This window comes from Acomys minous, assembly GCF_964271855.1.
Source record: "Acomys minous genome assembly, contig: scaffold_78, whole genome shotgun sequence".
Lineage (NCBI taxonomy): Eukaryota > Metazoa > Chordata > Mammalia > Rodentia > Muridae > Acomys > Acomys minous.
Window position 1 is genome coordinate 137887 of NW_028182133.1, and position 8566 is coordinate 146452.

The following is an 8566-nucleotide window of genomic DNA, read 5'->3' on the forward strand; positions in this document are numbered from 1 at the left end:
TTACTCTATGTGAGTGAACAAGCTGTATTTGAAAAAGGTATCCATGGAAGGTTTTTCTACCGGTTCACTATGATAAATATAATGCATTTCCCCCTTTTCAGGCTGTATGCGACAATGGTAAATAACCCATCTTGATTAAAAGCATCAGCGGCTAATTGAAGACTAACGTTGAGCTCATTGCAGTGGCTGCATTCTAATCATATATATATTCAATACAGATCAAAGAAAAAACTCACAAGGTCAGGAGGAAAGAGTGACAGTGCTAGAAGGCAAGCTTCCAGATCTGCCTACCATCTGATCTGGAAAGCAAGATATTGTTTTGTTTTTCTTATTTACAGAAAACAATAATTATATGAAATAATAATACTTGTATAACAAAGGCAATTACTATCTTTTGACATCAAGATTTGTTTTAAGCATTAGCTTTTTTTTTTTTTTTTTTTTTTTTTTTTTTTTTTTTTTTTGGTCTTTTTACAGTAGAGGTCCTGGAATTTTTCAATAACTCCAGGAAAATCTTTGCTGAATTCTGAGACAAGGCTACTTTTTCTCTTTTGAATACCAGAGAGTTTAGTTTTACAATTAAGCTTAGTTGGCTAGGAGTTAAGATGTTTTTAGGTCTAGATAGATGTTTTAAGTTGATAGAGATGAGATATGATAGATAATTGCTTTACCTTTAGAGTTTTAGACTCACTGATATAGGAAAGATATTTTCTTCAAGGCTGCCAAATACAAATAGCCAAAATACTATGAATGTAACATCTATATAATTCCTGATTGTTTCCTGGTTTTTCTTGCTGTATGTAGTTTAGTGTGTGTGTGTGTGTGTGTGTGTGTGTGTGTGTGTGTGTGTGTGTGTGTCTAATAATATACATGTATATGTAAAAACAATTAATTTTTTTAAACCCTCTTATATCCTGCTCTCTTTCTTTCTTGTCTCTTACCTTTGTTTTGGGAGAAAAGGATCCAGGATTGCCGTGGAGGAGAGAGGGTGGCAGTCTTCTTTCTGTTTTGTGGTGTTTTCCACTGGAGTGTTTATTTTAATTCTCCTCTGTTAAGATTTAGAGTGGCATTCTCTTGGTGAGCCTATTGCTTCTTTGTGGCTAATGGCCGCTCTTACTCTTATGGAGAGGCCTGGACACATCCCATGAGGTGTGATATTGAATGCAAGGCACCAGCTGTCGTTGGTAATTCTCTAACAAGCAGTGGTTAAAGTTTGACAAGGTCCTTTACAGTTTACTTACTTGTCTGCCTGAGCGACTCTCCCCAGTGGTTTCAACTCACTTGTTTTACAAGCATGGGGAATAAAACCCAGCTAAGTATATGAGACCGCTTGGGAAAGATTGTTCTGTTAACCGCTTCCATGCACTCTGAGTGTGGCCACTGATGAAATGAGCACATGGTGAGGAAACTTCTGCTCTCTCAGACCATTGTAAGACACACACTGAACTCTGCTGGAGAGCCATACTTGGTGTGGAATCTGGGCTGGTGCATGTCAGTACAGTTCAGAGTGTCTCGCAGATGGAGCCAAGGTCTGCTTCCTTGCTCTTCCTTGGCCATATCCTTTCCTAAGGGCGTGTAAGCAGTTACAAACACGCATCAAGTGCCTTTTCCTCCTTCTTTTCCACACTGGCCCTAAAATAGTTTACTTGAATTATAAAAATCAACATGTTTTGTTATGTGCAAATGATTAGAGTGTGTATGTATTAGGAAATTGTTGGCTATTGAATTGGAGTCATATAACTTAGTTCTATTTTTTTTTTTTAATGCTTTGCCAGGCAGCAGTATAAAACTCAAACCCTGGCTCTGCCCAACACTTTAAAGACAAATCCTTTGGAGAGTTCCTTTGCCTAGTGATATTTAGGAGGCTGTCTGTTTCTCAAAGCTATGTGGGTATCGGGTGCATTCTACTTTTATATACTAGGTTACAGGTGTGCTAAAAAAAAAAAGAAGCATTTAGTTATAGTAAGTGTAGGAGTTTGTGAGGATGGCTGCACACATGCCAAGATGCATATGTAGAGGTCAAGGGGCAATATTTAGGAGTCAGTACTTGCCTGGCAGCTTGTCGAAGCCAAGTGTCTCTTGTTTCTGCCACTGGATTAAATACATCAGACTGCCTGGCCCTTGAGCTTCTGGTCATTTGTCCTATCTCTACCTCCCTACTTACCATACAAGTGCTGAAATGGCAGATATAAGCCACTCATCTCTGTTTCTCTGTGGGTTTAAGAACAAGCACTTTTACCTGCTGAGACATCTTCTCAACTTATTAGTGTGCTATTTCATTCATCACACTCATCCATACTAACTAAATAATTCAACATTAAGCCTGGGAGTCTTGTAAAGGTTCAGCTATTAAGAAGTGAGCCCAACTATGTTCATAGCAGCCTTATTCATAACAGCCAGAATCTGGAAACAACCTAGATGTCCCTCAACTGAAAAATGGATAAAGAAATCATGGTATATTTACACAATGGAATACTACTCAGCTATTAAAAACAAGGAAAACCTGAAATTTGCAGGCAAATGGATGGAACTAGAAATGATCATCCTGAGCGAGGTAACCCAGAACCAGAAAGACACACATGGTATACTCTCTTATAAGAGGATATTAGCCACATAATACAGGATAACTACACTACAATACACAGACCTAAAGAAACTAAATAACAAGGAGGACCCTAGGGAGAATGATTAATTATCACTCAGAAGGGCAAATAAAATAAACACCAGAGCAGTTGAAGAGAAGGAACAGGAAGGCGGCCTACCATAGAGGTCCTCTGAAAGACTCCACCCAGCAGGAGATTGAAGCAGACGCTGAGGCTCACAACCAGACTTTGGGATAGAGCACAGGGAGTCTTTTCAAAGATTTGGGAGACAGAAGAACCTGGAGGGGTCAGGAGCCCACAAGGAGACCAAGGGAGCCAACAAATCTGGGCCAGGGGTGGGGTGGGGTGGAGAGTGCTGCAGAGACTGATGCACAAACCAAGGACCACTCATGGTGAGGGCCAGTCTCCTTGTGGGTCCCATAATATGGGGAGTAGGGACTACCTCTGACATGGACTCTAGCCCCCACAGGTTGATCACTTCCCGTTGAAGGAGTATCCTTGCCAGGCCACAGAGGAAGAGGACACAGGCAGTCCAGATGAGACTCGATAGGCTGAGGTCAGCTGACAGGAGGGCTCCTCCTTTCTGAGGACAATTGCAGAGGGTATGAGAGAGGGAGGGTGGGACCAGGAGGTGATGAGGGAGGGGGATACAATTGGTTTGTAAAGTGAACAAATCATTTGGACTTTTGCAGGAATTAAATAAAGATGATTTTTTTTCTTTTTGTTGTGGAAAGACTTTGGTCTGTGAGCTATGCAGAAAGACAAGGATAATGCTTTTGAGACTGAAAGCTCATGGCTGGTGGAAGGAGCAACAAGCTATGGCTCTATCAACCATGAGCAGAGAGTCTCTTGGGTGTGGTGATGACTATCACTCTTTCTACACTGACTTTCTAAGCTGTAGAAGACTCACAGAAGCCAGTTTAGTAACATGAGTATACAGCCCCTTCAGCATAGTCCAAAAAATTACAGAGTTCTAGCTGAATCACTGTATACATATATGCACATATGTAGATATATGTAAAGCTAAATGTTGGTGTATATATACATATAATATATAATATATTATATATACACATGTATACATATAACTAAATGTATAAATACATATAATATATATCATATACACAATAACTAAATATTTATATATACATTATATATATAATATATATACATATATATTAATATAACAGCTAAATATTTATATATATGCATGTATACATTGGTATATTCATATGTTTAAACATTTGGTTATTGTGTGTATATATAATATATGGGTATACTTTTTTTATTATTATTATTATTATTATTATTATTATTATTATTATTATTATTATTATTATTATTATAGTCTTGGCATAGTTTTGTTTCCTGTCAGGAGACCAATGATTTTCAGTGACTTGGAGAACAATGGGCTTAGCTGTATGCGTCGGGGCACACTTTTCATGGGTCTTGCTGCAGCACCTCTCATAAATAAGTTCATTAAATCTAGGAAAGAATCCTAATAAAAACGTTGGTATTTTACAGCCGGGGTCAGCACAGTGTTTCATAAAAGGCAAGATAGCCACTGTTTTTCTGTGGCAAAAGGCAAAATCAAAGATTGTGTGGGTGTTTTTATGACCATTATAACAAGGTATAACTACTATAACATAACCATTATGTGAACACTTTTTTGCCAATTATATCAAGATAAGTTGCAAATGTAATTTAGTTTGCATATCACACTTGCTTTTTTCACCCAGGATTCAAGCATTGTATTCTAAATTTCCACTAGTTTTTAGTAATTTAGGCTAGGGTCCAAAGATTCTTTGCTTAGATATGCAAGCACTCCAGTATCAGAGCACGGGATGTTTGCATCTTATATAAGATTTCAAGCTGGTTGAACAGCTTACAATTTTGGTTCATCTATTTTGCCTGCACTAATAAAGACAGATTTACATCTGGCAAACATGAAGGCAGGCCCTCAACAGTCTAGTGGCATTGACTTAGACTATTACAGAAATGTCAAAAGTCCCACTAGAGACAAAGAATCATTACAGACATAGTTCCTTAAGCGGTAACTGTGCATGGGATATAACTGGGTTTGTTTCATAAGTAAAACAAATCAGCTAGGAAGATAGGAAATGCTACTTATTGTGATGAAAAAATATAATCCACAATTCAATGATAGAGTTTTACTACAATTGCAGAGGCTTTTAAACAGCTCCTCAATCAGTGTCAAGCCTTTGAGAGTTTGATTCCTGTTATTTGAAGGCAAACTTTCCAGCATATGGGCTACAGGCCTGGCCTAGCAACTGTTAGCCTAAAGAGAAGCCAGGTCACCCAGTCAGGTCATCCCATTCTCTGGAGGCTTGGCACAATTGTGCCTCTGGATGGCAGACAATCATCTGGCCATATGGGGCTTTTAGTGTTTGGCTGACCTCCAGGACGACTCCACAAAGTTTGGTCTTCTGTATTTAGACTATATCTTTCACTCTTTATATACTTTACAAGTACCATTCCTTATTGGGAAATAAGGCTTAGAGTCCCCGGGTTAATCCATTTATATGACAGGAAAGATAACAACTTATTTAATAAAAAAATGATATAAAATTTAGTAAGTGCTTCATTAACAAAAGCAAGCTGGACTCTTTCTGGAGCATGGAGCACAGTTCTAGTTACTTGGCAAATGTTATGAAAATGTTTGCTCTGATTATCACTAAATAGCAATTACCAATTGCCCAGTAAACATTTCAAGTATGATAATTTGATTTAACACTATATTTTAATTAGTACTTCATAAATTGTCTTAGTATAACCCTGAGATACTAACACAAGGTTAAAGCCCTTAAAAGGAGTTTTCTCCATGAATATACATTTCATTTAGGGAAAAGTCTGTTAAATTTTACCGATAAAACTAATAAGCTATCCATAACTTGTGACAAAATACCCCCTTGTCAGCTTTTTTGGTTGTTTATTTCAAGACAAGGCCTGATTCTAGGGCAAAACCCTAGAACTTATTATTAGCCCAAGCTAGCCCTGAAGTCACAACTGTCTTCCTGGGGCAGCCCGAGGCCTGGGATTACAGGTATGAGCTGTGACACCTGGTAAGAGATACGTGTGTGTGTGTGAGAGAGAGAGAGACAGAGAGAGAGAGAGAAAGAGAGAGAGAGAGAGAGAGAGAGAGAGAGAGAGAGAGAGAGAGAGAGAGAGAGAGAGAGACTGTGGAGGCCAGAAGAAGGCATCCAATCTCTTGCACCTGGAGTTACAGGTATTTGTGAGCAGCCTGACCTGGGTGCTGGGAACAGAACTTGGGCCATTGCTAGTGATCTGAACCACAGAGCCATCCTCCGTCTCTCCATTCCTGCTTTTGCTTTTTGATATATTTAGAACTCAGGGTAAAGATATATGAAGCATACATAGCTTATCTCTTTTACAAGCCTTAAAAGGGGGAATGATGCTGTGTTTACTGGTCTATGTACATATGCACACAAACACAGGGAATAGTGGAGCTCATGTTCGGTTTTCTTCTCAGCATTGGAACCCTATCTGACTTGTACCGTGGGACTTTTCTGGGCCTACCTGTGGTGAAATAAAGACCTGAAGACTTACTAATACATAAATGTTTAGATCTTAGCTGGGCAGACTCTCAGATATCTCTTCCCAACTCTTCTAGCCCACAACCTGCCACTTGCCTGGTTCATTACCTCTCTCTCAGTCAAGGTAAGTCTCCCTACAGAAGCTCTGCCTTCCCCTTCTGCCCAGCCATTGGCTGTCAGCTTTTTATTAGAGCCAATCAAATACAATTCGAGATTGCCTTAGGCATTGTGAGGGAAGATGTGGATTTACAAAATATGAGGCTGGTGATGGGCCCTAGGTTTTTGCCAGTACAGAATTATCAATTGAATATACAGAGACAACCTTCACACAGTGTATCTCAACAGGCTTGGCTCTGGCAAGCTCTGTGCATGCTGCCACAGTATCTGTGAGTTCATTTGTGCATCAGTCCTGTTGCGTCTGGAGGGCACCGTCTCCTAGGTATCGTCTATCCTCATTGACTCTTACAATCTTTCCACCTGCTCTTCCATGTAGTTCCCTGAGTGCTGAGGAGAGGGGTTTGATGAAGACATCCCAATCAGGAGTGAGTATTTCCAAGTTTCTCATTCTCTGTACATTGCCCGGGTTTTGGTTTCTGTACTAGTTCCCATCACTGTGTTTATGAGACATCACTTGGAAACAACTGAAAAAGGCGACCCATTTCTAGCCCTGGCTTTTTATTTGTTAGCCTGTGGTGTCTAGCAGGGGCATTTCATCCACGTCTTAGGGCATCTTCATTTTAACTATTTTTATATATGTGTGTATATATTATATAATATATATATATTATTTATATACTTAGGATTGCTTCTATACTTCTAGGTTTCCATATGACTTTTTAGAAAACTCTTAAGTGTTACCTCTAACTACCTAATCAAACCTCTAGAAACAGTTAACAGTGTTCTGTATGGGATTCAGACTTTTGCTCACTGTCACTTTCTTTCCTTTCTTACTTCTTTCTTTTTAAAATTGAAAATAGAGTTCTATCTGACATAACTCATCCTGGTTGTGATTTTCCCCTGCCCCCCACTCCTCCCTGCCCCACCCCATCTCTCCTCACCATATCCACTCCCTCTTCACCTCTCACCAAGAAACAAACAGGCTTCCAAGGCTGTAGCCAAACCAGATAAAACACCAGAAAACAAAACATAACAAAACAAAACAAACACCAACACGCTGGACGAAACAAACAGAAGGAGGGATCTAAGAGAAGGCTCAAGAAACAGAGATGCCGTTCTTTCATACACTCCCAAGTCCCATAAAAAAAAAACACACAAAACTGGAAGCCATAATATATACTCAAAGGACCTGCAGGGTAAAAAGAAAGAAGAAAAAATATAAACTTAAAAGAACAAGGAAGAGGTCTGACAGGACGTTATGAGACAAGGAGCCTCGGAAGGTGCTGCCGAGTTCATTTTCCGTTGGCCACCTACTGCCGGACATGCCAGCTGCCTGAAGAGAAGTATGCTTCCCCGGTGAGACTCCCTCAGAGGAAAGGAAATTTTTATTTTGCAAGTGTTTATCAATTTTTCATTGCTTCTGGGTTCAAGATGAGGGCGTGTAGGCATGTATCCACTTCTCCTTTCAGCTCTAGGGCCCCAGTCCGGTACAGATACCTGCAGGCTCTGTGCTTGCTGCCTCAGTCTCGGTGAGTTCATATGTGCATGGATCATGTTGATTTAGAGGGCCTTGTTTTCCTGGTGTCTTCCATACCCCCTGGCTTTTCCCTTCTCTCTGCCTCCTCTTCAATGGGGTTTCCTGAGCCCCGAGGGGAGGGATTTGATGGAGATACCAAACATTTGGGGCTGAGTATTCCAAGATCTGTCACTCTCTGCGTAATGTTTGGCTGTGGGTCTCTTTGTTTGTTCCCATCTGCTGCAGGAGGCTGGTGTCTGAGTGAGGCACTGGTTTGCTTCCCTCGCTGGAATGCCTCACTGACATTCTTAATAGAACTTCTATTTTTGTTGATGGGGATCAATAAAGGTGAGGCCTTATCAAGTTATTTTGATTCTTGTGTTACCTTTGTCCTTACTTGTCTCAGCTTGGAAGTAACCTGATTGATTTGAAAGACACCATCCTAAGAAAATGTGTTTTACTAAGGCCTGTGATGATTATATGTCAAGCTTATATCTTTTAAGCATGAAAAACACATTATGCTACTTATATTTAATTAGCGCTCACAAATTGACATTGATGTAGGAGGTCTCTGAATCCAATGGTTCCTTTTTTTGTCAAGTTCCTAGCATTTGAATAAAATAATTTCCCTTTAATTACTGTGGATGACTAAGATCTTTTTCATCGTTCTTTTAAGTCAAAACTTCTCCTACTAAATTTGAAGGAAGAGAAAAACACACTCCAATGAATTTAGCAAAATTAGGATTTTGGCTGCA